Source organism: Pagrus pagrus, assembly GCF_965226575.1.
Source record: "Pagrus pagrus genome assembly, chromosome: 16".
Classification (NCBI taxonomy): domain Eukaryota; kingdom Metazoa; phylum Chordata; class Actinopteri; order Spariformes; family Sparidae; genus Pagrus; species Pagrus pagrus.
In genome coordinates this window covers 29,241,981-29,262,581 of record NC_140200.1, presented here as the reverse complement: position 1 = coordinate 29,262,581, position 20,601 = coordinate 29,241,981, and the positions used below count along the sequence as shown (strand labels likewise).

Below are 20,601 nucleotides of genomic sequence, written 5' to 3'. Positions count from 1 at the left end.
TAACTGGTCGCGTCTTTGGCAACTTATATGAGGAAAAAAATACTGCAGTTGTACGTGAAGTGTCTGTCCGACCGACTCTTCGTCACATTTCTGCCCGAAAAACGTCCGAAAAAAGCATCTGTCCCCGGCAAAAAACTTTAACTCACCAAGTGTTTGTCACGGTGATTTAGCCCTCCGACCGAGACTTAGTGAACTTTCCCCCAGAAAACAGCCTCCCTCCCCGCGAGTGACAGAGTCAGACAGCGTCCTGTTTACTGATGGCGATCATGTAATTATGTATTTAGAGAAAAACGTAACTTGAGTGAGTGCCAGAAGTCACACAATTGTCCCGTTGGTTCACATCTGTTGCAGTTCCGTTACTACCTCCGCTGGCAGATCAGAGATGAAATGAAACTTCCCATTCTGCCACTGTAACTTTCAGACAGTAAGGCAGAATAACATTCCCGCCTTGAAAAAACAGTGTGAAAGAGGCTAATATTAGCATGCCACAAACTTAACCATATCTTACAAATTACTCCTTAAAGGGTGAGCATTGCAACAAGCTTTAACTCAAACCTAAAAAACACATAATTATAGCCATGCAAGGTGGACCAGACTACTAAGGAAAAATCCACACTAAAAAAGCCAACACCTTTGGCAAATAGGCCTGTTTTCTGGGGGAAAGTTCACTGAAGTCTCGGTCGGGAGGGCTGACCGTCGCAGTGACTTTTTTCACCGTGACAAACACTTGGTGAGTTAATGTTTTTTGCCAGGGACAGACGCTGTTTTTCTGGCAGAAATGTGACGAGGAGTCTTCATGTATTACTGCGGTATTTTTTTCCTCATATAAGTTGCCAAAGACACTACCAGTGCCGCCGGCTTATCCATTCACACTGGTTCGGTACGCCAGTACAATGCCTCTGATACTACCTCTGATACTACCTCCGGAGGCGCAGCAAAATTTCACCCCTCGCCGCATCTGAGACGTTCACACAGAGGCGGAGGTGGAGAATTGGTGCAGGATCCCTGCATGCAAACGGCAGTGTGAATGGGGCTAATGTAGTGATGGTGAGGATGAGGTGCTCTGACATGAGTGGATCTGATGGTCAAGATAGAGTGCTCTCTTTACTGCAGGATACTTAACAGCCATTAATTGGCTGAAGTAAGATTTGGGGGATGACCTGCACTCAGAGCCTGCTGCTGAAGGCTGGTGTTGTGTCACTCTGAGGTTTTAGGAGGCCACTTTACGTTTCAAGAGGCCAATTTAGTCTTGTACAGACTACTAGCCCAAATCCATATTTGGCATATCTAGATTGTATCTAACTATAAAGCAAGGTATCTCTGTCTGTCTGACTGTTATTTGCATTTCTCCAAAACCATTAATCCAATCTACTTCACACTTGGTCAGGTATGTTGCCGTGAACCCAAGGAAGTGCAGTGTTGAATTTGGCGCAATTTGGACGTATTAATAAATTTTGAATAAATAGCTAACACCAATCTTTGCAGCAGCGGGGGCGTGGCTTCAGCGCTCTGGCTTCATGGCTCTGCAGACTGCAGCTGTTACTGAGTCTTAAAGGCTATGTTCAGACTACAGACCTTCTGGCAGCTGAGCAGACGTTCACAAAATGGAGATAAGTGTGGGGCAACAGCTTGCTGTAGTAACTTCCTAATGAGTCCGTGAGCATCCAGGAGGCTTAAGACTGGATCTGTAAACTACTATTACTACTACATTATCAGATCAGCTGGGCTGAACAGCATGTTTTGAGCGGGCACTGCACTTGTCAAGACAGGTTTTAGGAAGTCTGGATGGCAAAAAAAAATCACATAAAATGCAATTATAGCAAACCTGGAGGCTGTTAGAAATGCGATTCAGATTGGGTTTCTACAAACCTTCTCAGTCGAGACATTCTTGATGCTCATAATGGATTTAAAGTGTAAATGTGACACATAACGATGAATCAAGAGCAGGGGTGCAAACAATTAATTCCCCGCCAGTCCACGTGAGGGCGCGCTTGACGCCAGACGTACTTGACGCACATGCGGGAACACAAGCGAAGCAGGGCTCTGACGACACAACAAGACAAACGAGAAGCGGTACACTGACAGGATGAAGAGGGCTAAACGGAGCGCAGTATGGAGCCACTTTAAGTTGGTTAATGACGACAAAGACGCCAAATGCACAATATGTGGAAGTACAACAACTCCACAACTTCGTTGAATTACATGTCACATTCAGCCGTGCTACAAGCAGCGAGTGGTTCTCAGCCTACAATCACCACAGCGTTGGGACGAAGGGTATGTGACTCCACGAAAGAAGAGGGCATTACCCAGCGGATATGTAACATGGTTACTACAGACATGCTGCCGATAAATGTCGTTGATGGACAGGGTACAATATCCCCTCTGGAACAACCATAACCACCCGCGTGGAAGCAAGCTATGCGAGGAAGAAGGCCGAGTTGAAAACACAACTTTTTCTATTATTATTATTATTATTATTATTATTATTATTATTATTATTATATTTCTATTAAGAATATGTTTGATATGCTACCAAAATGTTATTCCCTGCCCTCAAGTGAGCGAATATGATTTGCATTTTTTCTTTATATCATAAGGAAGATAGCATTTTATGTTACGTATACAGTAGATAGAACCTATTCAGAGGGAAATTCAGCTTCTCAGAAAAAGTGCCGCTTATCAACTAATCGGTCATCGATCGATAAAATGAAACAACTATCGATTAATGAATTACTCGATAATTTGCATCTAATCAAGAGTCTCAGAAATGAAAGATCTCATCTCATCTCATTCTCTTGCCCACTATGTCCCTATTGGGGTCGCGGGGTGTTGCCGCTTTTATCCCCCCCTTTCGGGGGGTTGCGGGGCTACTGGGGCCAAATCCAGCTCTCACAGGGCGAAGGCCAGGGTGCACCCCTGGACGAGACGCCAGTTCATCCAGGGCCCTCTGATGGCAGAGGCTGCCTTGCAAGGTGCCAACTGCGCATCAGGAGCAATTTAGGGGTTCAGCATCTTGCTCAAGGATGCTTCGACATGTAGCTCAGTTCCGCCCAGGGGAGCCGGGGTTCGAACCAGCGACCTTCTGGTGGCTGGTCACCTGCTCTACCCAAGAAATGAAAGATCTAATTTGAAAAACACATCTGATTTGCCTGTAGTCTGAACATAGCCTTTAAGACTCAGTAACAAGCACAGTGAGCCAACATACACTGCAATACTTCCTGGGAGAGCTGTCGTGGGTACTCTTCAGAGCACTTAATTAGGCAGAGGAAGAAAAGCATGAAAAATGACACCATTTGTGTCAATATAATGGCATGAGCTTAACTAGGTTAATTAGGGCACCACGTCTACCCACTGACTGCATATCTTTACCATCAGGCAAACTGAAAACCACAATGGAGCCACAGTTTGAGGGGAACACTGACATTTCAGCAAAAAGCTTCACAGCCCACACTAACAGTCATTACTGTGGAGGTAACAAGCTGGGAGGAGGAGAGGGCCAACAGTCAGCCTTGGAGCTGCCAGGAGGCAAAAGAAGAACGCAAGTATGTGTTTGTCTCATGCCTGCAAATGATTCCAGCAGTGAATTATCAGCGTTGAGGATATGTGGGTATAATTGCCACTGTGCTGTTTAGCTCTTCCTTCTGCACAAGGCAGAAACTCTCAGAGAGACAAAGAGAAGTGGAAGCATGAAAACATGATTGTAATCGGTGACTCACTTTCTGTTTCTCACCAGCCTACAACGCCACCCACCCAGCAACAGCGCTGAGGCACATACACTCTCACACACAAACACCTGCTCCTATATCTGCTCCGCGTTCGCACAGTGCTCTTGATGTGCTCACTCTGCAGATCTCTCTTTGATGCTCGCTGTCTACTGTGGCATGTCAACAATGTCACCGCCACTCCACACGCTAAGCACATCTTCCAAAAAAAAGCAAAAAACCTGAGTCACATGCAAAACTTGGATTCCACTCTGCAACGAGCTCACTCTGCAGGCTCCATCTCGAAGCAGCAGGACACGCACAAGCACCACAGAAAACCAGAGCACACATAATAGAGAAGCTACTAGCGCAGTGATGACTGAGCCTGCATAATGAATACACTTGCTATGAATGTCGGATACTCAGCTGACTCTGGTTTCCTGGAAGAATCCCTTGTTCAGCTTCTTTCCAATAACCCATTGATAAATAACCATCCTCTCCAGCTGGGGTTTTTACAAATTTGTCTCCTTTGTCAGCAGGGGATATTGGAAGCTTCGACCAGGGAGAGGAAGCTACAGACTGAAACTCCTTTGACTGCCAGACATGAATATCTCTTTGGCTTCAAAATAGGTCGCAAAACAAGTCAAGCAAACAAATGGCTGACAGAACAAAACAGAAGGTTCTTGACTTGGGCTGTACTAAACAGAAATTGTCCAGAAGACTAAACTATAATGAGGCCTGTCTGCCAGCTGTTTGGCAGAAAACATTTTTTTTGTGTTTCAATTCCAGCTTTACCATATAGATAGCACCGGCTAATATGCTGCTTCATAATCTCTTTTAGGTGGTCACTTGGGTTGACATTATTTTCATTGTCATGCCATGCATCTGAATTTATTATGTTGAATTATTTTCTTTCATTTTTACTCATCAGGTTGTACTGAATAAACTGTAACACATGATGTATGCTCACCTTTCACTGCTTTATTTCAATCCCAAACTCCTGTGGTGACAGAGTGCATCTCTCTTGATGTTACATTGTTCATATTTTACAAAATGTACAAATGTACAAGTTGTTCTTTGACTTGGGTACACTGTGACTTGGGAAGCAGAGGACACTCGCTGCTAGCTGTTGATAACTAATCTGACATCAGTGCCATTGTGTTCCACACTATACAAGCAGAGACCCGGCACACTCATATTATGAAATAAACGAAACATCTCTCATCTGCTGCATGTGAATACTGTATGTGAAACATGGGATACATAAGATCACATAGTGGCATTTTAGCTGGTTGCATTTGCTGCCCTGTGGGACAACCTGAACCAACAACAACATTCTGCTCAAAGAGATTACAGGTACACAAGGTGGCAGGTAGCTGTACATGCAATCCACAGTATTGCACCACAGGTATCAGCAGGCTAGCCTCTGACAGACAGTCTCAGCTAATGGCGGCTAGCTGCTTGTGATCCTCCACAAAAAGCATGTTTTGCAGCCCATTCATATGCTGTCAGTAACTACAACAAGTTATTCTCCCATGCCAGTAAACACACATGGATTTATCTCTAAGTCTGTTTTTGTGAGGTTTTAATGAGCTTGACTCGCAGATTCCACCAGGGATGTCTAAGCCATGTTATGGCTGCAATACGGTTGGCAGAGCTGTATGAGGCAGTTCTAGACAACGCTCGTGTTTCCACCACGGCACATTTCAGGAGTGTCCTAGAAGTGGCTCTCTGCTCTGTTCTGCAGAGATTACCCACAAAGTCCATTTTCGATGGAAGTGGGACCAGCGTCAATCTACACAGAGCAGATCGAGCCCAACAGGAAGTCAGATACTTGAACGGCATAGTACATCCACAGAATTTAAAAATTTAAAAACTCTGAGAAGACTACAGCACAAGAAAGTTGGAAATATTAACAATAAACACACTTAAAACAGACAAATAATGACACGATTTAATTACGTAGCATGCTCAACTATAGTAGAAGCACAAAAATCAGGAAAAGATAATGAAATATATGCAACTCGACAATAAAAAGTATGGCATGATGATCCTTCTGAAACGCTCAAGTGGGAGTGAGCCCACGTGGAGGACGGAACAAAATAGTGTTGCACACACCAGGTAATAGTGACTTGCCCAGTGGAATCAAGGGCTGACATATGAGTGCAGTGGTGTGTGAAGCTTCGTACCTCTGGTTCTCAGTGTAGCAGGATTTTTATTTCCTCCACATTGCTTTGTGCGCCGCCAAAACAGAGGCCCTGAGGGGACACAAGAGATGCTCAATTTTTTCATTATTCCATTCAATAAAATATGAAAATCAACTGCATTGTGTCACGTCTTGGCGAAATTGGATCCTGCAAATCTTTCCTGGAATCGGTGTATGAATTCTTGAGCTATGGACAAAAATATGTTTTGTGAGGTTACAGTAACCTTTGACCCTTGAACACCAATATCTTCCATCCGTTCATCCTTGAGTCCAAGTGGACACTTGTGCCAAAGAATGGAACGGATGAAGGTATGGACGTACACACAGACAATCCTTAAACATAGTGCCTCTGCCCACAGCTATGCCTGGTGTGGAGGCATAAAAATACAGGAACATTTCACCATTGTGACTGTAATATTTCAGCTATGTGATGGCCCCATTTCAGTGCCTCTCCAGTAGGTGGATTTTACAAACACATTGATTCAGGTGTGAATGAGTAGATGTTATTACATGGAGGGCTTCACAAACAGGCGCAAAAAAATAACTACTCAACGCCAACTGGTTTACAAATAAATTTAATTTAATGCATGGAATCACTGTTATAAGCAGGATGCAAAATTAATCTTTTGGTCCACCGGCCAAACATTCAAATTTCACTAGCCACTCAAAAGATTTTTGGCTGGTGAGTGAAGCAATTCTACCAGAGCTGAAATCTTCACTGTAGCTGCTAAGATAAAAGCATTAGTGCCCCGTCTGAAGTGGGTGCACTAGCTGGACCGCACATCAAGGGTGCTAATATGTCTTTTCAAATCAAATTGGGATCGCGGGCCTCCGGAGACATGGATTACACAGGACAAGCCTTATGGAGCCTTTGGTTTTTTTATGTTTTTAAAACAATATTCCAGCTACTTCAGTTGTTTAGGAGAATGCTGCAATACTATTTTGCTGACTTTCATTCAGCATGGGGGTGAATAGATAATGAACTGATGGTGAACTTTTCCATTAAGTAATTTACTTTTTGTACCCAAACCATGATGATTTCCTAAACCTAACCAAATAGTTTTGTTGCCATAACTGAACAACGCCGGTCTGATAACTGCAACAGTGTATTTGGGAGTCAGTTAGCTATATATTTTCCCATGCAACATTTCCTAATTTCCTCATTTATTATGTGCATCCATTGAAAGACCACTCTCTGCCCTCATCAGTTTTCTTTATTGATGTATTCAGTTATATTATTGTCTTGTCTGATAAACTGTCAGTATTAAGGTTCACTAAGAGCGCCTTCAATAACTCCTCCATTAGAAGTAGTGCATTGCAAATCTAACAACTGTGAAGAAAAACGTGTGACACGCTACATGGCAAGTTTTTTTAAAAAGATAAATCTCAACCAGGCGTGCATAAACTTAACAATGGCTGCCAGCTCTTTGACTGACAGCATAACTGCACAATGGAATCATTGTGTGGCAGGAGGGCCGTGGTTAACTGCATGGCATGCTGCCTAACTGCCCTTTATTTACAAAAGCTATGCTGTCACCACTGCCAAATATGTTAGAACCCTTTAGCTGCTGATTTGACTTTAAAGCTCAGCCCTGCTAATCTAATTTAATCTGTCTCTGTGGCTTCTCTGATCGCTGGAGCAGAGCGGTAGTGACGCTGCAAGTGCATGCCGGCTTGGGTGCAGTGATACAACTGTTTGTTCTGCAACAGCAGGCTCCCATGTGGAAAGCTGCTGCTGCTGCTTCTGTTGCTGCTGGTGGTTTATGTACAAAGGGGTCTATTGCATGATCATTTCCTGTTTACTGGCTGAATTAGGTCGCAACCAACTGAACATTTCATTTGATCACAGTGGGATGATTTATTTCTGCACAAGATCAATATAGGTTTAGTAGGTCTACCTACTATTTTAACACTTTAACACTTTATAATTAATACTCTGAGCGTACAGTAACAGCTGAATGGCAGAGATGTGGGTGGAGACAGCGAGGTGGGAGGTGACTGTTTTGGCTTCACAGACAACACTGGACAAAAAGAGGTAGAAGAAGAGATAGACAGGTAAATAGAAAGAGAAAAACAGCGAAGATAATGAGGACAACAGGAAGAGAAGAGAAGAGAAGAGAAGAGAAGAGACACACTTCCTTTCCAGTAAAGTCTGCTGTGTTATGTTCTCATATTTATGAATGACATTAACACCTTTGTCATAAAGTACCATTAAAAACAACTATCACTGTCGTGGGATGTAAGCAAAGTACCAGTAGTAACAAAACTGCTTTTCCAGTCGCAGGTGACAGCGGGTTTATTCTGGGGATGTGGGGGTGTCCCAAAATACCTATCTGACCTCAGTGTGTGAGAAACGTGATTTAACATAACATGTCTGCATCCCACATCTTTGGCCTCCTTCCTCTCCGCGCCCCTCCAATGAAACATAATGGCGCTAAGGGTGTGGGAGAAAGTCACTGACCTACACAAAGCTGTCACTGGCCAAGGCACAACGGGTTCAGTCATTCTGCTGCTGACACTCAACTACAGGGACACATGAGTGGGCTACTGAACTGGCCTGACACACTGATCCATAGAGCTCTCAATGTGTGGAGCTACCGAGAGACAGTGGGAAGGGAGGCAGGCACTGCATGTACTGAACTGCACAGCCTAAGTTCAACCAGAACAAACAGGCTGAGCTCACTTTTATTTAATTTTCTCCGACTAGAGTCATTGCCAGTTCCATAAATGTGTTGATCAGACCTCCTGTCATTGTAAACCTCCTTCTAATGACCTGGAGAAACTACATTATACCACCTGTCTACACACAGAGCACATTCATCCTTTCAATCCTTCTGTCCTTCCCTACTCTTTGCATGAAATAGGTCAAGTGCTTTGGGTCAAGTACTCATTCACTCACCTTTTCCAGTCTGTAACTCAGGTCTTGTTCACATATACAAGGGTATTTCTAAAAAAACAAAGCTTTTTCTTTGCGTTTTGGCCTTTTTACACAAGGTTGCAATCTCCTTCCAGAGTGAAGATATCCAGAAACTCTGTTTTCAGTGTTTACATTTGGGCCCCATCAGTTTATATTGCAACATTGGCAAATATGAACTTAGAGTATGTGCCATGATATCATGGAGTACAACATGGATGTTACATTGTGTTTAATGAGACACAAACACAATACATGTTTTGTTTTGTTTGTTTTGTTTTTTTTTTACAAAAAAGCATTATCAAGGAGGATTCTGTGAAGAGCAGTCACGTTTCCCTTTCTTATTATCACTACCGCTAAGGTTGTGTTTTCACCGTGTCCGTTTCTTTGGTTTGTTGGTTGGTTTGCCAGCAGGATGAGATGAAAACTACAGAATGAATTTTGAAACTTGGATGGAGGATGGGTCTCAGCCCAGAATAAACCCCATTGACATTTAGTGCAAATCCACAATTTTTTTCCTCAATTAATTAACAAACATGTAGATTATGTTCACCTGAGGGTAAATCAAATCAAATTTTATTTGTATCGCCCAAATTCACAAATCACAGTTTGCCTCAGAGGGCTTTACAATCTGTACAGAGACGACACCCTCTGTCCTTCGACCCTCGATTCGTGTGAGGAAAAACTTGCCCCCCCCAAAAAAAGCCCTTTTAACAGGGAAAAAAAAAAAATGCGGAAGAAACCTCAGGAAGAGCCACAGAGGAGGGATCCCTCTCCCAGGACGGACAGACGTGTGATTTAATGATTTAATATACCAAAGCTCTAACCACCTAACTGACATCATTGTTACTCACAAAAACAAAGAACAGTTCTGACTCTTCAAATGTCCGTAACACATTGAAAAACATACTTTGGCTTTTATAGAGCATTTTGCTCTTTTTAAATAAATGCTTTTTCATGATTTGTCAAATGAGAATGGTAATTGTATTAAATACTCAATACAAAAATAGAGGCTTTTATAGAACAATAAGCTTATGGCTGCTTAGTATGCAGATAAAACAATAATAAATGGAAAAGGGTTAGGGAACAGGTTATCTTTTGAAACAGCAGTACTACAATACTGCAGTTTTCAAATGCCTGTTGAAAAGTCACGAGTGTAGGCGGTGGAGCACTCGCTTCTTTTTGGTATGGCAAAGCAAGGGGCTGCTGCTTCGTATTCCTTTAATGCACTTTTACGGAGGTGTGAAACTTTGATAAACATCCATATGGGCAGGACATCTTTGAACTGCTAGCACGTTATGCTTGTTGTCATTCTGGGACGGGGGAGAGATACTCTGTTGTGTGCTCTGTTGTGATTATTTGTTACGTAAGCCTATGAGTCGGGCATAGAGACTGTATAAGGTGTAACTTATTTGTAGTTTTGCCTATTGTGGCGGTACTAATACAGGGGATCTATATTTTCACCCATAAACACACTGCACTTGGGTGTCACTCCTCCTTCTGAGTGTCTCTGGGCTAGAGAGAAGAGACAGGCTATGTGTTCAAGCCCAGTGGCAAAACCCACCTTGCCAAAATCAAGTAGCGTTTCCTGCATCTAAGATCGGTGCTTGTGCACCGATCTTAGAGTGCTTTTCCGCTCTGCCCAGCCCAGATGCACAGCTGGGAGCTCTCTAAGCTAGCCGAAGAAGCCAGTGTGTTGTCTGGGAAAAGTAAGGCTGGCAGTCCGCTACATCACCACCACCGCTGGCGGTTTGTAATACAAACAAGCCACCACAATAACACAGACACAACCAGAGAACACTTGATTCACACGAGTGACGTCAGATACGGTTGATATCCTCAATGATGAAATCTCTGTCAGAAAGTCTTTATCGCTACTATAGGATAAGTTAGGGCTGGCCGATATGGCCAAAACTGTTATCACGATATGTTTTTTTATATTGATCGATGTCGGTAATTATCATGATATACAACAATAATAATGTTGAATTGACAGTTTTTTTGTATTTTCCTTAGGACAGAACCCAAAACAAACCAGAAGGCTAATTATGGTTTATAAAACACAAATATTTATTGTCAGAATGAATAGACAACAAACATTCAACAGAACCAACCAACCAAATGGCTTTATGTTAAACACTGAATAAATAAAATGATGAATATGTACAACAAATTGCTTGTTTCAAACGTGTCTCAAACATTTTAGAGGTAGTATACTGAACTGAACATTGATTAAAGACATTAAAATGAAAAGGTAAATGTTGAGGATGATTATGCTACTGTATTCTTTGACTATTGCACATTCTTGAGCTTGCAGGTAGTTGTTCAGTTCAGCTTTAATGCCTCCTGTTCTGTAAGACCTGATTTGGTTCAGACATGCTACCAGACCACACTGTGCTTATAGGCATCACATATTTAGCGATACAGTACGTAACTGCGCTGGTTCTGTCTTTGTGTCACTTCGGTTTCTTCTCATGTGGGGTAATGGCTGAAAAAGCAGCGGCACCTGTTGGTTGAACTTAAGTTTGACTAGTAGAAGCAGTAGTGCTGGTCTATTGGCTACTTGAGGGTAGGCTGACGCTAACATGATAGTGCTAACTCATACTTTTGGAGTACTGTTTGGGACGGTACCTTTGAGATGATGAAAGAGGTTGGTGGTGTTTCCAGTTCTGCTGTGGACTGGTCGCCAGTGTTGGGCATGTTACTTCAAAAACGTAATGCATTATTTATTACTTGTTACTGTCATTTCAAAGTAATTTGTTACGTTATAATATTACGGCCTTTGAATTGTAAGGCATTACACTACTATTGCATTACTTTTAAGTTACTTTCACCAAAATAACTGGAAATATGGATTTGACGTTCTAAATATAGCTTATTGCTTTCAGTGCAGCTCATTACACATCCAATAGGAGGTGATGTGGTATGGCATAATGACTGGGCTAGGCTTAAGGCTAACAACAGTACAATATAATGGCCGCAGTTATGGCTCATTGCGCAATACATATTGTGATAAGAGATACTGTAACTTTAGGCATATTCATATTGAAATCAATAGAGCTAGAGCCTATTACTGTATATGTATAAACAAAGTAACCTTTTAGATCACTTACAGCTAGACTATTAGCTATATGGGGTTACCCTGTTACATTTCAAAGTGACAAAAAATGGAACTGAAGTGTTTCAAATTAAATTAAAGCGCTTTGGCCTACTGGCCCTCATAGGAAACACAGTTTAATCATTCCAGTCAGACTTCAAACAAATATACAAACAGAGGTAGCATGAAGCCAAACAAGGCTAGTAAAATTGACATATAGCCTGCTTAAGGTTCTATGGTGGGGAGCCAACCTATTCCACCACATACTTCACTGAAATATCTGCGCATCAGGAGAAGGCGCTGAAAGCGTCCATCACCAAGACGGTTGCGTTTTGGAGTGAGCACAAGACTCCCGAGACTGAAAAGTCTTTCTATTGGTGTTGATGGTGTTGGTGCGTAACCAGGGGTGGACTGGGACAAAAATTCAGCCCTGGCATTTTCTGTCCAGAACAGCCCACTACATTATCAGCGGTCACCATGTAGAAGTCCACAAATCTTGCGGCGTCTTCTCTCACACATACTACAAAAGAGAGTCATATTCCTTGATAGCAGTTAACAAATAAAGCACGTAGCTATGAACTCAAGGACTAAAACTGACAGCTATAGCAATCAACCAATCAATCTTTATTCATTATAGTGTCAAATCACAACAGAAGTTATGTCATGACTAGGGATGTCACGATTACAGTTTTCCTTAGTACGATTATTGTCAGAGAATTTATCACGGTATTACGATAATCACGATTATTATGCATTGATTGATTTCACAACTCTATTCATATGTAAAATCACATGAACACTCCTTGAAGGTCTTAAAGTTTCCTTTATTTCTATCTTTTGATGCCAACATAACAAAAATATATAGCAACAAAGTCAAGTAACCAAACAAGAGCTTTATTTGGGCTGTAATGACTTGCTGACTGTCAAAATATACTAATTATATGACCTAATATTTGTATTTGTATATTTAAGTATCTATTTATATAGGACCAATCATTAATCCCCCAGGAGAATTGTTTAAATTATTTAAGTCATCAATTGCCATCTATACCAGATGTTTAAGTTTATTTTTAATCGTTTTAATCATTTGTCTAATTTTATGTGGCCACAGATAAAACTTATCTATTATTTTGGTTAATTTATTTTATGTTTAAATTATAATGACATAAACAAATTAGTAAAACATCAAACGGACTGGAAGCACAAGTGTACAAGCACATGATCGAGCTGGAAGCACAAGCCCAACATTTACGCACAGGTGGGAGAAAGCAAAAGGAGGTAATGCTAAATGTTCACTGACTGAGTGAGGACCTTGTACTACATGGTGTTTTCTTCTACAGGTCACTGCACACTGACACTGAGACTGTCCGACGACAAAAAAAAGAAAGAAAAAGCAAAAAAAAAAGCGATCAACCTCACGCTGCACTGAAAGACGAACCCGTGTCGTACTCGTACACAATTAATTGCAAATGACACGCTAATTTCCTACCAATTCAATGCAACGTTAGGAAAACATTGACGTGTTTTAATGTTACTGTGTATTTAACTTTATTTTGACAAACAAAGTCAGGTGGTTGTCCCGCAGGCGGTGAAACATATTAGATGTGTTTCCTCCTTTGACTGCAATTTTTTTATAACATGATTTACATGCTGGCAAGCCGTCCTCAAAAACGACGCCCTGGTCATTTTTCCTGTATCCAAAATATTCCCACACGGCTGACTTAACACGTTTGGTCGGGGGGAATAACTCTTCTGCCATTTACCCCACAGGCACGCCTCTCTTCTGCAACTTGCAGGGACCAAAACAAAGTAACACACGCAGGCGCGGCAACACGTTGGTGTTGCGTAACTTTGTTTTCGTTCCATTTGAGTTGCCCTTAACTATGGTTCCGGCATAATATTTTCTGACGATATTCATTGATCGTTACGATCAATTCATCGTAGCGCTTAATACCGCAATTAATTGTGAAATCGAGTAATCATGACATCCCTAGTCATGACAAGGGGTGGGACGAGACTAACGGGAAGAACCCAAAACCAGACTCGGGGTGGAGTTTTTCTCAGTGGCGTGGGAGCATTTCTCACATCATTACTTACATTTGCACAACAGTTGGTGCATTTCTCAAAACAATTAGTACAAACTGCAAAACCTTGTTGATAACCTGCAAAAGCATGTCACATGCTCAAAATAGAGGTCATTCCTCAAAACCAAGTATTCATATCAATGAAAGTGTGTGTGTCATAAAAAAAAAGTCCTGAGACCATCATTTATGAACAAGATAGTCAAATGCCTTTATCATGTTTTCATTAGGACACTTTATTAGTGTTTTCCAATGCAAAAAAGCCAGATCTTTGTGACCTGAAAATGCTCAACACTATACACAGCCATTTGAAAACTACAGTAAAAGTAACACATTTACACACAAATTAAAGTTACACACAAATTATACCTATTAAATAGTTATTATGGAGGACTAAACATGACTTAAGTATAAATAAATAAATGCATAAATAAATGTATAAATAAATGCTGAAATAAATAAATACATAAATAAATAAATGTATAAATAAATACAGGAATAAATAAATAAATGCATAAATAAATAAATAAATGTATAAATAAATACAGGAATAAATAAATAAATGAATAAATAATTAAATAAATAAATGCTGAAATAAATGTACAAGTAAATACATAAAAGAACAATGAAAGAATAAATAAATATATAAATGCTTTATATTTATTTCTACATTTCTGTTCACCTACATTTATTTATTTCTGTATTTCTGTGTCCAACAGCTGTTGTAGTATGACCATGAGGAGACCCTTGATGTGTGTGGTGATTTTGGAGTCTCAATACTGTATAACAGTGAAGCTATTGATTAATATTGGTAGATATTAATGATTAATACCAATAAAAAATCACCAAAATTATGCAAAAGGCACATTTATCCAAAACAGCTGTTGTAGTATGACCATGAGGAGACTCTTGGTATGTGTAGTGATTTTGGAGTCTCAATACTGTATAACAGTGGAGTGACTGACTTTTGTTTGCAGCGTCTTGCTCTTGTATTGCAATTTGCAGACGGTCCCTGCGCACTCGGCCGGCTGCTGGCTGTGCATAGCGATCAATGTTGTCCGTCCAGCTCGGAGGACGGCTTATTTTTTTTAAAAATCGGGGTTTTGGTCCTTGTAGCTCGTAGTCTATGCTATCACGGTGGGATAGAGGACGTCCAAGGGTCCCTTCTTCTGCCTCTGACAGGATGTAAAGTTGGCGGCCGACTTCTTCCAGACCGTCTAACACTGCTAGCTCAGTTTGCACATCCATATCGGCGTTGAGCTGAGCCAAGTCATCCATCAATCTATCCAGACGAAACTGAACATAGTCGTTGGTTGCATGATTCTCTAAATCGTTCGCTAATGATCGTACAAAAACTGCCATTACTAAACCAGAACTGCAGCTAAGGGTTAGCTGAGCGGGCGGGCTGGTAGCCAACAACATCTGCGCTGCTAGTAAGGCAGAAGTAGTCGACCCGAATCGAGCACACTCCTGTAACCAATCATGCTGTTGACTGAGGTTAGGACCTCCTACCTCATTAACATATGGACACAGAAATACAGAAATAAATAAATGTAGGTGAACAGAAATGTAGAAATAAATATAAAGCATTTATATATTTATTTATACATTTATTTCAGCATTTATTTATTTATTTATTTATTTATTTATGCATTTATTTATTTATTCCTGTATTTATTTATACATTTATTTATTTATTTATACATTTATTTATTTATTCCTGTATTTATTTATACATTTATTTATTTATTTATTTATTTATACATTTATTTATGCATTTATTTATTTATTTATTTATTTATTTATTTATACTTAAGTCATGTTTAGTCCTCCATAAGTTATCACCTCAGTAAACAATAAATGAATTGAAAGATAACAATAAATTCAATGGTAAATATTGCAAATTAAACTTATTATTTCCTATAGGTTTACTTGTATTTTGTGCTAAAATTCAAAGTATCTCAGCTTGATTCTGTATCTCTATTTACAGCTCATCAGTCCACATGAATGTTTACTGTTGCTATGGCAACAAGAGACCGCTGACGTTAGCATCTGTTAGCTAGCTTAGCTAAATCATCTGAACAATAATAACCCATAATATCACAATTCGGCATCTTTGAACAAAATCAACCACAACTACCAACAGTCACAGCCCTTCAACTCTGGGCTAACATGCATGTTAGATTGTCAAAGTTAAAAAAAATAATGGCTTCAATCCCTGAGGAGCTACGTTAGCATTAGCGGCAGCTGCATTCATCAGTATGCAGTTAGTTAGGTCACATGACATTCTGTGAGACGGTCCTGCAGTCATATTCTCCTCAATCAGTAGTTCTCTAGCACTAACAGGAAGTAAACATTTGCGCAGATTTTTTTCTCCTCTGCTAATCTCGCGGCGTTGGCGAATTTGTATAAAAACAACTCACAACTTAATTTCGGGTTTAAAATGCATTGTAACTAGAGTTGGTCCAATTCCGATGCCAGTATCGGAAATGCCTCCGATACTGCCGAAAATGCCGGCATCGGTATCGGCGAGTACTGGAGTCCAGGCACCGATCCGATACCACGTAATTTATTAGCCTAGCTCCGTTAGCTCCGAGATTCTACCGGATACGTGTCCGCTGCGTTACGGCTCCGGTACGGTTTGGCTCCGTCGTCCTCGTCCAGCAACCCCCACCAGCTGTGTTTTGAGTCCGCCACAGCCACACCGAGGAATTCCCGCGATGATTACATAATCACGCACGACCGCAGTTATATGTATGTGTTATAAACACAACAACACGAAGTGTTCCCGACTGAAGGATTAGAAGAAGAGCGCGTATTTGTCTCTTATTTGAAGTTTTTGTGCTTGTATCAACACGGAGTGTTTTATTTTGAAAATTAACCGGATGTCATGTTGTTATTTTGTGTCTGACTTCCTGTCTGCTCTGTGTTGAATTCGGCTTTATACTATTCTTTTTAAAAATAAATGGCTTTCATTTGCTGTATTCATTCATGTTTTACAAAGGGTTTAACCTGAGCCAGGCCTCACCACATTGATAATCATATCACAGTCATGCAGGCGTAGTATGATATATATCATTTTTTATAACACACTGGTATCGGTATCGGTACTCGTATCGGCCGATACCCACAGCATAAGTATTGGAATCGGTATCAGGAGGGAAAAAATGGTATTGGAACATCTCTAATTGTAACGCGCGTTACTGAAATTTGTACTGAGTAAAATATTACCTTTTTTTTGTAATGCCTTACATTACCGCGTTACAGCAAAAAGTAATGCATTACAGTAATTGCATTACTTTTGTAACGCGTTACTTCCAACACTGCTGGTCGCCAACACATTTTGCACCTCATGCTGGTCTGTCCTTTGTCAGACTTCAAGTAGCCGAACTATTTCCAAATAACCGAAGTGGTATGACCTTTCTTCGGTACAATTTCTTCGTCTTTGTCAGTTTACTCAAATTCAGTTTCGCTAGTCGGACCGCTCATTGTCTTGTGTCGGCTAGACACACAGGTGGTCACCGTCATTCTGAGTTATTGTGAGTGGGAGGGGCCGGAAACATGTATCAACCACATGTATGTTTCTCTGCTGTGTGATTGGCTGTTGATGTAGTGTTTTCTATGTCAAGGAAAACCGACTCAAAAATAACTGTATCGAAAATAAATGTCATAAATTTATCATCGTTATCATGGAAAATTTTATCATGAAAATGATCGAGATCGTTTTATCGCCCAGCCCTAAGATAAGTTGTTTCACCGTGAGCTACTGATGCAGGAACAACCAGTCGCAGTAGAGCGCACGGCCGAGTGTCTCTCCCTTGTCCCTCAGGCCCATCCATTCTACTATCAACCTTCTAATCCCCCTCCCCACAATCTTCTCTGTCTTCTAGTTGTTAGTTGCGGATAGCAAACCAACTTTTAAGTGGCATAGCGCTACCTGCTGTATTGGGAGAATTATCAGCTATAATTTCATTATTGGAATAATATATAATAATTAAAATTTCCCATTTTCCTGCATCCTTAATTAAGAGTGATACAGGTCTGTCCAGTTTGATATAGAATTAGGCTTGATTGAATTAAAGGAGACTGTTGGGCCTTGGCAGAGGTATGAGCTCTACTGTGAGCCTATTTTTTGTTCTGGTTTCAAGAAAAAATACCTGCTGCCTTGGTTTCGGCCCTGGTACCTCTAAAATACTTTATATAGGGCACTAAAAGTAAGTAAGTAAAGAGTCAGTCTAAGGAAAAATCAATCATATTAGTTACTGCAACTAAGCAAGCAACCACAGGGTATATAATCTACTTTCTGTTTACACCAGCAAGTGCCTGCATTCTTAGTCGCATTAATATGGATGGATAACCCTGCTGACATGGAGTTATTTTCCCACACTTGACAGAGGTCCTCATGAGCCACACAAGAACATTTTACAACCGTAATTGAGCAGTGCTCCTAATGACAAGTACACTGATCGGTGCTTAAAACATCATGTCATCATCATCATCTCTGCTTATTTTCTAAAAAATCTGTGCTTGTCCAATAAATGACTGTAAATACTGTCTTCAGTGGAGCTTTGGAGCTCTCAGGAGTTTGAATTCTTTTTTGGCATGAAAAGATACAACATTTTGTATTCTTCATGCATTTTTCACTATTTCCACAATTTCAAGACTAAATAATGAATCTCTGAATAAAAAAATAAAAAAATCTTATTTAAAGGTGGATTTTGTAAGATCTGGGCACAATTTAATTTTAAAACATTCTAAAAATGAACTAGAGAGGCGGCGCATGCACGGGATGAAACGCATGGGGTACGAGTAGCTCCAGAAACACTGTGCCTAAAACGGTGCTTTAATTAAGGTACTTAAGATTAATTCATGCATAACTGAGAAGATAAACCTGAAAACGTCCAAGTCTATACAAAGGACAAATCTGACGCGTTTGTTGGTCATAAGAAGCGAGATCAAACAAATCAACCATGCCCCCGAAGGCCAGAGACAAAGAGAACAAAGAACAACACGGAGATGCACAAGACAGGAATGAACAGTTAAATGATATTCAGCAAAACATGGAGAAAATACTTTCGATGCTGGCATCAGTGGAACTTAAAGTAAAATCCGTTGAAAATAAATTAGAATCACTTGATAAGAAAATGGAATCTATTGCCTCTGACGTTCACGGCCAAGGTGTGCGTATTGATTCGCAAGAAAAGAGAATCAATTATTTGGAAAAACAGCTTGAACACACAGAAGAAACAACATCTGAATTCTCAATTTACCAGAGGAAGAAGAGGGCGACAATTTAACGGGATATATTGTCAATCTGATATCGGTGGTATTAGGAGTGGAAATAACCTCTGTGGATCTGAAACGGTGCCACAGGATTGGCGTCAAGCAGAAGAAAGCCAAATACCCACGCATGATAATCTTGAAGTTGTGGAACTATCAGACCAAAATCAACATATTAAAGGCACAAAGCGACAAAGTGATCAGGAAACGAGATCAGGTGATTCGCTTTGTTCAAGACCTGTCCGCTAAATTGAGGAGAAGACGCAAGGATTATCTTCCAATCAGACAAGAACTGGATAAATGTGGTGTTGGGACCCACAGATGAAGTCATTCATTGTGGATTTCAAAATGGACTCTGAACTGAACTCAGTGTCCCAGAATTCCCCATTCTTCACACCTAGGTGCAAAATTCAGCTTTGAGCTACTACTGGTCAGGGTGACAGACCCCCCTCTGATCAGAGAGTCAAAACTCCAGCGCCTTCCTTTGTTCTCTCTCTTCTCCTCCAACTTCTTATCCTCAAGGGCTCCTCTCCATCTCCCCCCCCACGGGGCTGCCTGCCCTCAAGATCTCTTCTTCTGGGCCTAACAGCTGCGGAGAGCTGCAAGCTTCATTTGCAGCAGGCCCAAAGAACTTCTCCTCACTGCAGCGACACGAGGTCCTGTCAGTATTCCTGATCAGTTAGCACCAGCAGCTGCGACGCAAAGCTTGCCAGCTAACTTCACAATCTGAGGAACACCAAGCAAGTTAGCACCGAGCTGCTATCCCTGCAAAGGAAAGGAGCGAACCGTTTCCTCCTCTGCCGACTCATCAGTCCTTGCACAGCAAGAACAGCATTCAACATTGGAATCCCAATGTTCTCCTGCAACCACCAGCACCTTTTCTTCAAAGACTGGTAACGTTGAACTGGGCTTAGATAGCATAGCATAGCACGGCTAAGCACAGGACTTTAAACTCTGGTTGATGTAATGCATATGTGTTCAATTTATGTGTCCACTGTTTGAGTGTTATTGTGATCTCAGGTCAGGTTATTGGTAGTTTGCTTTCCTAGATGGCTAATTCGAAGGTGATCTAATGTAAATTGGATCTTATTAGTAATCAGAATTAATCATTTTCCCTGATAATCATTAATTATTATTGATAGCCAAATTTAACCCAAAACTCCCTATTACTGTTGCATGAAGCACTACATTATGGTGCCTCCTGTGATGTGAGCACAACAGTGGGATTAAGTCCCAGCTACGCTATCCGGCAACGCTATGGGTATGGAAGGGGAGACAGAAGTTGCAATTTACAAATGCAGAAGAAGCACAAGGTACACTGA

The 20,601-nt window shown here is 40.9% G+C and overlaps 1 protein-coding gene across 4 annotated transcripts in view; it reads right to left on the bottom strand.

Annotated features, from left to right (window-relative positions):
• fynb (FYN proto-oncogene, Src family tyrosine kinase b) overlaps nucleotides 1–20,601 on the bottom strand; it is a 145,803-nt gene that overhangs the window by 100,800 nt on the left and 24,402 nt on the right. For 3 of the 4 annotated variants that reach the window (XM_084376998.1, XM_084377000.1, XM_084377001.1), the window contains exon 2: nucleotides 5,891–5,959. The exons of the other annotated variant lie outside the window; for it this stretch is intronic. The gene's annotated coding sequence lies outside the window, so the exon portion shown is untranslated. The remainder of the gene's footprint in view (nucleotides 1–5,890; nucleotides 5,960–20,601) is intronic. 4 annotated transcript variants of the gene reach the window in all.